The sequence below is a fragment of the Platalea leucorodia genome (assembly GCF_965183815.1).
Source record: "Platalea leucorodia genome assembly, contig: HAP1_HAP1_SCAFFOLD_124, whole genome shotgun sequence".
Classification (NCBI taxonomy): Eukaryota; Metazoa; Chordata; class Aves; order Pelecaniformes; family Threskiornithidae; genus Platalea; species Platalea leucorodia.
In genome coordinates, this window is record NW_028121413.1 from 218,511 (window position 1) to 231,583 (window position 13,073).

Here is a 13,073-nt window from a genome sequence, read left to right on the forward strand (position 1 = left end):
TCTGCTGACTAATATGCTACAGCTTGCAGACGGTTCTGGCCCAACTGGCTATTCCTTTCTCTTCACGTAAATATAATATAAAAGACCTGTTATAGTCTGGCGGGGCTAACGAGGGAGCTTCCACGACGGCTTGGTTTAGATCTCTAAATGCCTTTTGGGTTTCTGGAGTCAGGAAACCCTTTTGATTTCAGTGCTGTCCTCTATAGCCAAGGGATGCTTAGTTTTGCTACTTGTGTCTCTTTGTTTTTCCTGTCACCAGTGATTTGGAAGCCTAGGCTTTAATATGGTAGCCTTGCTTATAAGCCTGGGGTGGAATATGGATTATACGCATTCATTCCATAATTGGGCCATCGCCACACTCCAAACGACAGCAGCAGAGGCAAATAAGCCCGACTGTTGGATAGGCACTAAAAGCCTATCCTCTACCACAAATCTACTCTCCTGGGTACCCGTCCCATTGAATTCTCAGTGGTACAAGGACAGGCCTCTACGTTACGAATTTTCACTGAAGAAAGGAAGCACAGCACCCTTCCGCCAAGAAGGGTTTGTCACCGGTCTGAAAGGAGACCCCTGGGTATGCTTGGAGAGCAAACCTATGGACAAGCTTACTCACTCTGTAGGGGCTGGGAACTGGGAATGCCAATAAGCCGTAAAATTCATAGAATGGAGGGACATGGACAATTCAGATCTTATGACCATACGGACAAAAAGGGGAGGCTTATGCCTGGAATGTTCCATAGATCTGTTCCTAGGCCTAAAGGGAATTGGTATCACTCCACAAATCCTTCCAAAACCTTGTTGTATACCACATCCACCGAGCATGGGAGGCAGATTCTCCAGAAGCCCTTACATAAAACCTATTGCAATAAGCCATCACGCTGCAGATTTCTTCCTGCATGGAGCTTATCAGGCCCTGCAGACTCCAAGACAATGTGGATATTCGCAGATGGATTAACTCGCTATTCTGCAGGAAGCCATAACCAGATTGAAGATAATCAATCACCATCGAGCTCCTGGGGGATATCAAGAACACTTGTCAGGCAGCAGCTGCATCCTCTTGCGCAGGCTTTGAACTAGCCCTGGCGAAAAAGCTGACCAGCAGACTGGGGTGCGTAAGAAAAAGCTCCTATGTAAAGATGGCTTCGAAGGATGCGCAAGAGAGCTTGACTGGCAGTGACCTCGCCTATACAAGTGGGTCTATTGTTAGAAGAAACCAGACAGAAACCAGCTGAAAGCAGCAAAGTTGCAACAAAATAGTGCAAACTCAGCTAATAAATGTGCATTAAGCGAGCTTGCACGGGGTTTGTGCGTACAAATCCTCAAAAGTGAATGGTAACAGGCGATCTCACGGCCAAAGCCAACAGGTTTTTTAGACTGTAAAAAAGCACATGTGAGTAGCCTTAAGATTGCCTGTAAGGAATCAAGAATTGTACCACGGGGTCCTTCTCAGGCCCCCAGCCAAGAGGCACCTTTATGGCCGGCGATAAAAAGGGGTTTCAGCTAGAGTGCACCTCTGCTGCCTTCTTTCCTGTACCCACGCGAGAACTAGAAGAGAAGTGCAAGCAAATCCATTTCAGTAAAAGTTCAGGCCAACATTTAAACAGCCCAAACTCTCAGTACTTACACTGACCCTTACTTAGAGATTTATTTTATCTTCCTTTGGTATGGAACTAAGCACGTTCCCTCCTACCCACAGTCTTTCCTCCCAGCCTCACAGCTCTCCTACATAAGAAACGTAAAGCTACATAAGCGACAAAAGACAAAAAACCTGCTTTGGTGAACACCAAAACACCCATGACTTGCTCAAACTCTTCATCGCCCCACCTGAGAGTCAAGGGACAGGATCTCCTAAAGGCTCTTTCGCAGGCACTGCCCTGAAACCCCCTCGCTGCTTCTCTACTAGTGCACAGCGATCAGGAAGAGTTTCATTTTTAACTCTCTGTAGACAATTTCTGAAATTAGACAAGTAATTGTTAACGAGGATAAGCCCTTTGCCTTGCATCTGGCAACCAACGCGGATGCGGACCCAGCAGCACAGACCACTGCCACACACAAACCACCACCCCACGCCCAGGGAAAGCACGACCCGTCAGAGGTGGTACCCGATCCCGCTCCTCACATCAGGTCTCTGTATGAGCAGGTTAGTTCTTTTAGTCAGACACAGAAATCAGAAGTGATTTCTCCTGCTGCTGCTGCCGAAGCAGACTTTTAAGTAGATATTGCCAAAGAATGCACAAACAGCCACAAAAAGTTAAAGCAGGTACTTTCATCCTCACTAGATGCACACCATTGAAGTGTTGCTCACATTCTCTTCTCTAAAGGGTCCCCACTTCAGATGCATTTGAGTGACATTGCCATTGAGCATACTCCCCTACAAGACATTTCTCCGGACTGAAGGCTGGCAGCAGTGGACAAGGACAGTCCTTTGTGGTCACCTCACTCCGGCCGTAGAAATACCTGAGACTTCCTTTAAGGACAGAAATCTGAGAGCTACAAGCAGCTTTTTAAATCAAGCACGGCAAATAAAAAGCAAACAAACAAGCAATGACAGGTAAACATCTGAGGCACTAAAGAGGAACAAAAGGTCTCCCGTTAAGCCCACTGCCCCTCACAAAACAGAAAAGAGGCTTAAAGAGATGCCCGCAAAGAAACCATGGATGGAAGATAACCCTGATAACTCCAGTACAAGCGACCAACGTTGAAACAGGAGTGCTGACCCTTCTGCTCCTCCTACGAGCTCTTCACCAGCCACGTGAAGAGGCAAAACCAAGGTTGATCGACACAGGTCTGACAAGAAATTGGCCCCCCCCAAATCCAAAATGATCAAGAAATCTATCTGAAATACAGATTCACATCCACTACCATGGATGATGAACCTCGTCCTAAGCACACGTTGTGCCTTCAGACAGGAGCTAAGGACTGCATGAAGTCACCGCCATGAGCAGATGTTCAAACCCGATGCCTCCAGAACACGCAGGAAAACACCACCATTTTTTTCAGCAATGTTTCAAGTCACGCGATACTTTACGAAATGTCACAAAACGATAGCAGCCTCTCTGCAGTTTTCTTACTCAAAAGCAAAAACCAAAAAGCCACATACCCTCGGGGAAACCCTTGTCCTTCCATGTGGCTGGTGTCTTCCCATGGGTCATTTTTTCTTGCAGGTTGAATTTAGAGCTTCAATAGTATTTTTTTAAAAGCAAAATCAACAAGCAAACAAACAAAAAAACCGCTGGGCGATATTTTTCCTTCCAGCTGGGCTCTTCTCCCCCAGCCCTGGCCACCCTGCAAGGTGATGATTGTCACCAATATGAGGGCGCAGGACTGGGCCCAGGTCAGGGCTGTTGCAGGCAGCACGTGTCTTGCGGCTCCCGGGAATGCAGGTCCTGGGGAGTGCGCAAGAAATGGGGCAGCTGCCCATCACTCCTATTTTTGCTCTCTCCCCATGGCTCTCTCTCTGGCTCCCGCTCCCCCTTTTTTAATTTCTCCCTGTCTGTCTTTAGCCCGTCACCATTTTTTCCTCTCTCTTACTCCCTGTCTGTCTCGTCTAATTCCTCCCTCTCTCTCCTATAGCCTGCTGCTATTTTTTCCTTTCTCTACATCTCTCTCTCCCACTCCCTCTCCCTCTCTTCTTTCTGTCACCGGCTCCTGCTTCCCGCCCTTAATTGTTCCTCCCTGTCCTGCAGCCTGTGCCCTCTTTCCTGACTGCATCCCCTGCTCCACTGCCTCTGCTTCTCTCTGGCCTCCGTCCCGCTCCCCATCCCCTTTTGTTCTTCCTCCCTCTCCACCCTGGAGGCCATCGCTGTTCTCTCCTCCTCCGCCTCCTTCTCCCCATCCGCCTCCCTCTGTGTCTCGTCCCTCTGGATTGTTTCCCGCCCTCCCCTCGCTCTGTGTCCCGCTCTCCGTCCCTGCCTCTCCCTTTCCCCCTCCCCTTCCTTTCCCCTCTCACCCTTTCCCCTCGCTCCCTCTCTCCCACTCCCTCTCCCATTTCTCTCTCACTCCGCTCTCCTGCTGCCTTTCCTGTCTCTCTGCCCCCCTCACCCTGCCTCTGTCTCTCTGTCCCTCTGTCCTCCTCACCCTGCCCTGCTGCTTCTCTCCCTGGCCCTCTGTCCTGCTGCTTAGCGCTACTTTTCTTCCTGCACCCCACTCTCCCCTTCCCCTCCACCTCTTTCCCGCTCTATCCCTGGGCCAGCTCCTCACCAGGATTCTTCCTTCCTCCACTCCCTGCCCAGCTCCCCCCGTTCTCGTCCCTCTGCCCGTCTCCCGTCCCTCTCCTGCCGCCCCACCGCCCTGTCCCACCCCTCTCTCCTGCTCTGTCCCTCTCTCCTCCTCCTCCTCCCTCCTCCACCGGGGCTCCGGGGCCTGGGCCTGGGCCAGCGCAGCCCCGGGGAGGCGGCCATGGGGCTGCGGGGGGGTGAGGCCCAGCCGGGGCGGGGGACGGTGGCCGCGCAGGGTCAGGCAGCAGGAGGGGGCGCCCCGCGGCATGCCGGGAGCTGTAGTGCTGGGCACGGGGCTGCCGGGCGGCCATGTTGGTTCCCGGGGCATGCCGGGAGCTGTAGTGCTGGGCACGGGGCTGCCGGGCGGCCATGTTGGTTCCCGGGGCATGCCGGGAGCTGTAGTGCTGGGCACGGGGCTGCCGGGCGGCCATGTCGCTCTTGCGAGGCGCCGACTCTGCTCCGGCTGCGGCCCAGCTGAGGTGAGGGCCGGGCCCTCTCGCACTGGCTCTGCCTCTGGCTCTCTGGCCTTGCTCTCCTGGCGACGTGGGCGACAAGGGGCAGGTGGACGCTTACTGGCCTTGGAGAGGAGCCGGTGCAGCTGGAGCTGAAGAGACCAGAAGAAGGTGAAGCAGCTGGAGGATGAAAGGAAGGGGATGCAGCCAGCTGCTGCCTCCAGCTGCAGCCAAGAGACAGCCAGCCTCTCCAGGTGAGGAGGGACCCCTCTGAGCAGGCCTCAGCAGACCAGATTGCCCACGGGCACCGCAGGGCCTGTGGAAGTAAGGAAAATTGCAGCATGGCCCTGTAGTGTGTGCGTGTGCGTGTGCGTGTGCGTGTGCATGGCTGTGTACCTGGGAAGCCTCATGTTGTAAGAGCTGTAAGACACCCCGGTGTTCTCTTCCCTGGAGGACAGTCAAGTACCTGGAGCTAGAGAAGAGGAAGGGAGGCAAGGACAGACAGACAGAGAGAGAAGTGCCTGAACTCTCAAATTTGCCTGGCAGTGCAGAGAGCAGGAACTGCAGGGAGTCCTGGGCCCCTGGGGTCATGTCACCCCTCTTCTGCGTCCCAGGCCCTCCCTGCCCCCTCCCCTTCCCCTCGGTGTCATTTTTTTCGCTTCCCCCTGCCTCCCTTCATCTCTATTATTGTGCTCTGCTCCCTGTCCCCCCATCTCTTCAAGTCTCTCTTTCTCTGCCATCCTCCTTCTCCCTTTACTTTCCTTGTCGCCCCTCTTTCCTTCTCCCCGAGCCTCTTTCTTTCGGTCTCTCTCTGTCCTGCAGGCCATCGCGTTTTTTCCCTTCTCCATCTCTTTGTCTCGATCTGCATCCCTCTCTTTTGCCCCATCATCTCTCTGGCCTGTTCCCTGTCTTTCGTCTCTTTCTGCCTGTAGCTTCTGCTCCCTGTCCTTGTCTTCCCCTCTCCCTCATTCCTTCTGCTTCTCTTTCGTTCTCTCTCTCTCTTGCTCTCTCCTGTTCACTGTCACTGTGTTTTTGCAGTCTGGATCCCACTGTCCCTCTCCTTCTTCCTGTTCATCTCCTCTCTCTGTCCCTCTCTGCTGCTCCCTGACCATCTCTCCCCACCACCCCCACCTCTCTGCAGGGCTCCTGATAACCTCCCTCTCTTTCTCCACCCCTCTGTGCTGCTCACCAGCCCTGGTTTTCTCTTTCTCTTTGCCGTTATTCTTGTCTGTCGCTCTGTCCTGCTCCCTGTCCCGTCATTTCTCACTACATCCCTCTGGCCTGCTCCCTGCCCCTGTCCCTGCCCCTGTTCTTTTCTACTTCCTCTCCGTCTTGCTGCCCACCCTAGGCTTTTTTTGCAATCTCTCTCCTGCCCCCAGCCCTTCTTTTTCTTTCTCTCTCCTGCTCCCTCTCCCTCTTTCTGCCTCCCTTCCTCTCTCCCTGCTGCTTCTTTCTCCATCTCTGTCCACATCCCCGTCCCTTTTTTCCTCTTGCTGTCCTTCTCTCCTTTTCCTCTTGCTGCCTTTCTCTCTCTGTCCCGTTCCCTGTCCCCTCCTTTCTCACTGTATCCCCCTGTCCAGCTGGCTGCCCCTTCTGTCCACTTTCTCTCGCTCTGTTTTTTTCTCTCTCCATCTCTCTGTCCTGCTGCCCTTCACAGGTGTTTTTTGCCTCCAGTGCTGCCCTGCCCCCTCTTCCTTTTCTCTTTCTCCGTCACTCTCTCCTGCTCCCTGTGTCTTTTTTTAAATTCTTCTCAGTCCTGCAGCCCGTCACTATTTTGTTCTTCTTCCATCCCTTTGTCCTGATCCCTGCCCCCATCCTTGTCTCTCCTTCCCTTTGTTCTGCTGCCCATCTCTTTTCCCTCCTTGCTCCCTCTCTCTGTCCTGCTCCCTGCCCCTCTCATTCCCTCTCTGTTTCTCTGCCCTGCTCCCTGTCTCTCCCCCACCCTCTTTTTCTTTCCTGCTCCCTCTTCACTTTCTCCGCTCTGTCACTCTGTCCTGCTCCCTGTCGCTGTTATTTCTCACTCATCTTTCTCCTGCAGTCCAATGCTGGTTTTTTGGTCTTCATCTCTCTGTCCTGCTGCCCAACCCAGGCTTTTTTACCTCCATCTGTGCCCTGCTCTCTCTGTCTTATTTTTGCCTGTCTTTCCCTTTGTCCTGCCTCCCTCACCCTTTTTTCTCTCTCTGTATCGCCCTGTCCTTCTCCCTCTCCTTGTGTTTCTCTGACAATCCGTGTCCTGCTCCCTTTCCTTGTCTTTCTCTCTCTGTCCCATGTCCTTCTTCCCGTCTTTCTGTTCTCTCTATCCCTTTGTTCCTGCTGCTTCTTTCTCCACTTCTGTCACACTCCCTGACCTTTTTCTCCTCTCGCTGTCCCTCTGTCCTGCTTCCTATCCCCGTTTTTTCTGTCTTTAGTTCTCTGTCCCACTGCCTGTCCCACTCTTTCTTGCTATCCACCCCTGTCCAGCTGGCTCTCCCTTTTATTTGTCCTCTCTTCCTCTTTCCTGCTTCTCAGCTCTCTTTTCCTCTTCTTCTAGCTCACTGCTGGTTTTTTTCCCATTCTCGGTCTCTTCATCCAGATCTTACCCTCTCTTTATTTCTCAGTCTCTTTCTTCTGTTCCCTGTCCTCCTCCTTCTCCCTCCATCTCTACATCCTGCTCCCTGTCTTTCTTCATCCCCCCTTCTTTCTTCTCCTCCCTCCCGCCCGTCCCTCTGCCCTGCTCCTCAAGGCTACTTTTTCTTCCTCCATGTCTCACCAGGGCTCCCCATCCCGATCTGTCTTCATTTCTCCACCTCTTTAGCGTTTTCCCTGGGAGTTTCTTCCTCTCTCGGCTCCTCTGTCTTCTCTCTTGTTTGATTGGTCTCTTTCTAGTCCTCTGTCCTTCTCCCCATCAGCTTAAACTGAATGCGCAGGGGCGCCTGTGCTCTGCTGTTTCCTTTAGCATTGCCCTAGGGAAGATCGGTGGGTTTAGGGCTAGGGGTCATTTAGGAGCTGGTCTCCTTACGGAGACGGCAGAGCTGGGTTCTTCTCAGCGGCTGCTCTCTGCATCTTGTGGAAAGAGCAGGCTGTGGGCCTCATTTTGAAGGAAGGTTTCTTGTTCTGTGCTTATTGCTCCTCGGGAGGCTGCCCAAGAGCGGTGTTGGGGACTGGAGGGACAGATGGGACCTGCTGTGGTTCCTCGGAAATGTGAACTGAACCTGTCCTCATGTACTCGGATGAGAGCAGACTGACTTCATAGGGTTTTCTTCCCAGCTCCAGTTCCAGCCCACGTGCTCAGCACTAGTGACCAAGAGACCATGTGCTCTCTTCCAGACGGCCGTGGCTGCGGATTAGCTGAGAACATCACTTACTTGGGTAACGGGGCGGTGGCCTGTGATAAGGGATATGCACTCGCATGATGGTGCTTTCATGAATGTCTTCTGATCTTGCCACTCCAAAGCCCTTCCTTTTCGTGGAGATTTTAGGAAGGCATTTCTTATTCTGGGGTTCAGACTGGAGTTGGACTTTATGTTGAACAGCCGATACAATGGACTGCATAAAAGGCGAATAAGAACCCCGCGCTTTTGTTGTTGTTTTCAAACACTGCCTGAACTTTGGTAAGCCAGAGTGGCTGAAAGTCTGTTTGTTGAGAGTAACGTATTCCCGTAGCGTGCCCATCTCTGTGTGGTGAAGGTTTCCTACCTGCAGTGGGATTTTGCTGGGCTATGAGGCTGTATTGGAGCAGCAGAGGTAAGAAGTGGTGTCTTTAGAGGTAATGAAGCTGTAGCAAAACTCGTGGGAAAAGCTAGTTTCTTGCTAGAACGCTGCCTGACAAAAATAGGAGCAAGTTAAGGCACTTGAAATTGGCTTTTTTATGCAGTCTTCGTACGGAGCTTTTGATCTTGATTGGTTTCTGGGAAGCAAGTGCTGAGTGCCTGTGCACTCCCATAAGCCGTGTGGCCTCCCAAAATGGGTCCACCCTTCTCCACTCCTGCTCCTTCCACACTCGTGCAGAAGAGGGAAATGCAGCAGTGTGCAGGTTCAGTAATTCCCTGGCAACGGGTGCGCGCTGGGGAGGCCTGGCGGAGGGCATGGCCCGATGGGGCTGTGAGGTTATAGAGCAGCAGCGTGGTGCGAGCGTGGGGGGCCGTGGTTCTCCCCCGCCTCCTCCTCCTCCTGGTGGCCCTGCAAGCCCAGAACACCCAGGCTGCTCACAGACGAGCGCAGGGAGCAGGTAGGCGGGCGGGGGCAGCACCCAGCCCCGAGCAGCGTGTCATGGCATCCACCGCACCTCAGCGGGGCAGCAGCGGGGCCAGGGCTGGGGCTGGCTGCAGGAGAGCAGCTGGGCTGGGCTGGGCCGGGCGAGCCAGGCAGGCACCATGGTGCGGGCAGGGGGCAGACGCCCTGCGGGGAGGCGTAGAGGGGCTGCAGCTGCTTCGGGGGCATTTTCTGGGTGAGCAGGGGAGCTCAGAGCGGCGACATGGGGTAGGAAGCCCGACGCTGAGTCCCCGTGGGGCTCTCCCTGCTGCCTGGCCCCGTGCCACACTGCCCTGCCCCGGAGCAGCCTGCCCCCAGTGTGCACGTCGGGCCAGGGGTGGTGAGCGAGCAGCGCCGCAGGAGCCAGGCAGCAGCCCACGGCAGCATTTCTCCCCAGGCTGGTTGCAGCCGTGCCCAGGGCCATGACTCTGCTGCTGCCCAGCTGGATCCTGGCTTCCAGCCTCAGGGAGGTCCCGGAGCGGCACGCTCGGGAGGTGTCCGCTCGGGAAAACAGGAGCGTTTCTGCTCTCGCCCTGCTTCCCTTGAATGAACTGCAGGTCCCCAGCCCGCAGGAACACGCAGGGGTAGCGCTGGTGCAGCCTTTCCCAGGCTCTTGTCCACAAGCAGCACAGACAATCGCTTTTTCCTCCAGTTTCCTCCTTCCTCTGTGTGCGTGGAAACTCCTCTGCTCTGTGCTTGATTCCAGGGGATGGCATTGGCAGTGCTCATCGAGCTTCTCAGCTGGGTCCTGGTTATGAGCCTTGGGGGCGTCGCAGAGGCAAGTTGTCCATGTCTGTCTGCTTGAGGGAACACTTCTGTTTGAATAGGTTATTCATGGGCAGCTTTACCTAAGATCCTCTTGAGGCCTTCCAGGAGCTGTTTGTGCCTCGGGGGCGTTGCACAGATGAGTCCTGAATATTTATTTCCCTGAAGAGCTGCTAGGTCTCGGCAAACAAGTCACCCGTGTTCCTTTTCAGCTGTGGAACCTACACCTCTGTCTGTGTCCCGTGTCATTACCTCACCCCCTTCCAGTCCCTGCAGGTGACTAAGGAAGCAGTAGATCACAACATGCAATGGAAACTCTCCTCACCTGTGTTCGATTACCTGTTTGGTTCCTGCAGTCCATGTTGATCACGACCCTCAGTGGAATCCTGTTCCTGGGCCTGGGGGGAATCCCAGAGGTAAGGATTCAGTCTTCCTTTGTTATTGGCGTTTTGTGTTTGTTAATCGTTGGTTTGTTATTTGTTAATATCTTGTCGTGATAGTTCAGCCTCCCAGTGGCCAGCAGGCTCTTCTCTACAAGAATTGTGAATGATCGTTTTTTCCTGTGGTGCTACCTGCTCCCACTTTTGCCTGGGCTTCCTTTTGTGTGTGTGAGAGGTCTCCTGGTAAGAGGGCCCTGAGAGGCCCTATGTTTGTCCGTCTGGTCCTTGCGGGGTGTCGCACGTGGCCTGGAGACAGTAGTTTGAAAGCCGCCGGGCCCCAGCCAAGAGGTCACCAGGCCCCTCTGCAGCTTTGGGAATCGCAGCCTGCGCCTGCGTCCCATGTTGTTGCCTGGCTCCCTTCCGGCCACTGCACGTCACCAAGGAAGAGGCAGATCACAACGTGCAACGGAAACATTTTTCATCTCAGCTTGATTACAGCTGTCCCTGTAGGCAGCGGCTACTTGAATTCCCGACTTGAGCCTGTCCGTGAGCCTCAGGGCGATCCCACAGGTGAGGCCCTTGAACGAATGAGCGTTTACATTTTAATTTTCTGTTCATGTGAAAATTAGCTTACTGCTTTCTTGGCTGCTGCTTGGGCATGCAGAAGAGCAGAGAGGGAATGGGTGCGGCTCAGTGATGTACCCCGGGGCGCTCTGCCTTGCAAAGCTGTCTTTGCCAGCTGCTCCGCCCCTGCACTGGTTCCAGTGCCCGCTGCAAAGCCAGCAGGCGCCTTGGGGTTGAGTTGAGAGCTGGCGTGAGCTCCAGGGAGTCCTTTCTCCGACAGCTCCATGCCTGGTTAGTGGCCCCTGCAGGCACCCAGGAAATGTTTGCAAGATGCTCCCGAGTGGAAGGGAGAGAGGATTGCTCTCGAGTAGCCCTGTGTTTGAATTGCATTCGCTGTCATTCCGATCTGAAGAAGTATATTGAAATATTTCAGGGGCGCTGCTCTGTCCTGTGCTCGTTTCCAGACGTGGCTGCAGGCAGTGGTTATCCAGCTTCCCGGCTGGGTGCCAGGGCTGACCCGCAGGCAGGTCGCGTGGGTACGTCGTGGCTTTTTACTGCCTTTGAGAGCTGCCAGCTGGAAGTCCAAAGTCAGCCAGGCGCCTCTGCAGGTGTGAGAATACAGAGCTGCGCGCGTGTGCCGTGTCATTCCGTGATCCCCTTGTATGTTCTGCTATTCAGTTATGACGGTACAGATCAGGGCATGTGATGGTAACTTCTCGTGGGTGTTTGGTTGTAGACATGGCCACAGGATGGGCTTTTCCAGCTCCTCGGATGGATCCAGGGCTGGATCCCAGCTGGCATCCCAAGGGTGAGTAGTCCGTCTTTATTGATTTTACCGAGTAAGCACTCCTTTTCAATAGTTTATTAATGTCAAATTGGCCTTCATACTTTCTGTTAACGTCCTCAAAGAGGAAAGCCTAAAGCTCAAATAGGGAAGTATTCCCAAAAGATACCGGAAGGTGCAAAGGAAATCCTGAAAGACTTGGAGCAAGCAGCACCTGGTTGGTGTATTTCCCTCTGACCTTATGACTTGGGCAGCTGAGGTTTTAGATTCGTGTATGGACGTGCTGTAGCCTGCACAGCAGGAAGGGATCAATCAGAGCCTCACCGCAGTGACGCTCGATTTCACGCCTTGCGTGGGGTGGTGAGCCACAGAGATGGTCCAGCACAGCATCTGCTACCAGCTGTGGTTCAAGCTGAGTCCCAGGGGCAGCTGCTGCCCCCGTTGTACCATTACTGGTCAGAGCTGCTTTGTGCAGACGCTGGTATGCAGGTGTCAGGAACCGGCGTGTGCTGAATTTGTGTTCAAGGCAGGCATGATGTCCCAAGAGATCTTGGCTGCCCTTTCCTCATGTTGGAAGTCAGGTGCAGATGCTGATTCTGCTTGTGATTGACTTTCAGCCTGCAGACTGATAGTGGTGGTAGGACGAGCGTGAGTGGTGGTGGTGCTCCTGGAGCGCGTGCGGGACTTGCGGAGGAGCACATTGCTCATGAGCCGTGAGGGGGCCAGCACCCTGGCAGTCGCTGGAGGGGAGAGGGCCCTTGGGCAGCGGGGAGGATGGGTAGGCAGATTTGGGTGGCTGGGACCGTGTCGCGAATCCTGATTTAGGATCCTGCCAACTACGCCAGTTTGTCGCAAAAGAGTGATTTAGATCGCTTAAGGAATCACCATCAAAGGTAATAGCAAAAGTGGTTTTCATATGATGTTGTAAAACTTTGACTTAACAAAGTTCGATGGCGAGGTTCACTCTATTAATTACTGCATGGAAGAATCCTACAAAGGAAAACTGAGTTACACTCGAGTTAGACTGATTCACAGAGAGACCGGGGACACAAAAGGGTAAGGAGGACCCTCCCGTAGAGTCACGAGGTTCAGAGTGGACCCCCTTGCTTTCTAAACTCCTTCCTCAGAGAGGAGACTAGGTGCAGATGGGTCCAAACCTAGTCTCAGACTTGGTCAACAGTTTGTGTCTAAAGGATTGTACATGCCAAGTTTATGTAATGTTTGATTAGCATCAATTCAGCCTGCAATTAAAGTTACCAAGACAAAATCAAAGTTACCGTACTACAAGGTTATGCACGATATCAGTCACTTACCAAAGATCTGTCGTTGGTAAAAGTGGTTGAGTCCCCACCCCTGGAGGTATTTAAAAGACGGGTAGACGTGGTGCTCGAGGGCATGGTTTAGTGGTGGACTTGGCAGTGACAGGTTAATGGTTGGACTCGATGATCAGATTGAAACGAGAGGAGTTCACAGCCTGGCCATGGCTCAGGCCTTTCCCTCTTCCAGAGCCTGCCCCAAACCACGGGCAGTCTGGTCAAGGGGCTGAGCACACCCATCACGGACGGGCAGGATTTGCCTGGGCTGCAGGCCGCATCGATCCCCTTGCCAGGATCGGAGCAGCCCAGGCTTCACAGCCTGGTCCAGCCCCATTGCTCTCCTTGAGGTCTGCAGACTCTTGGTG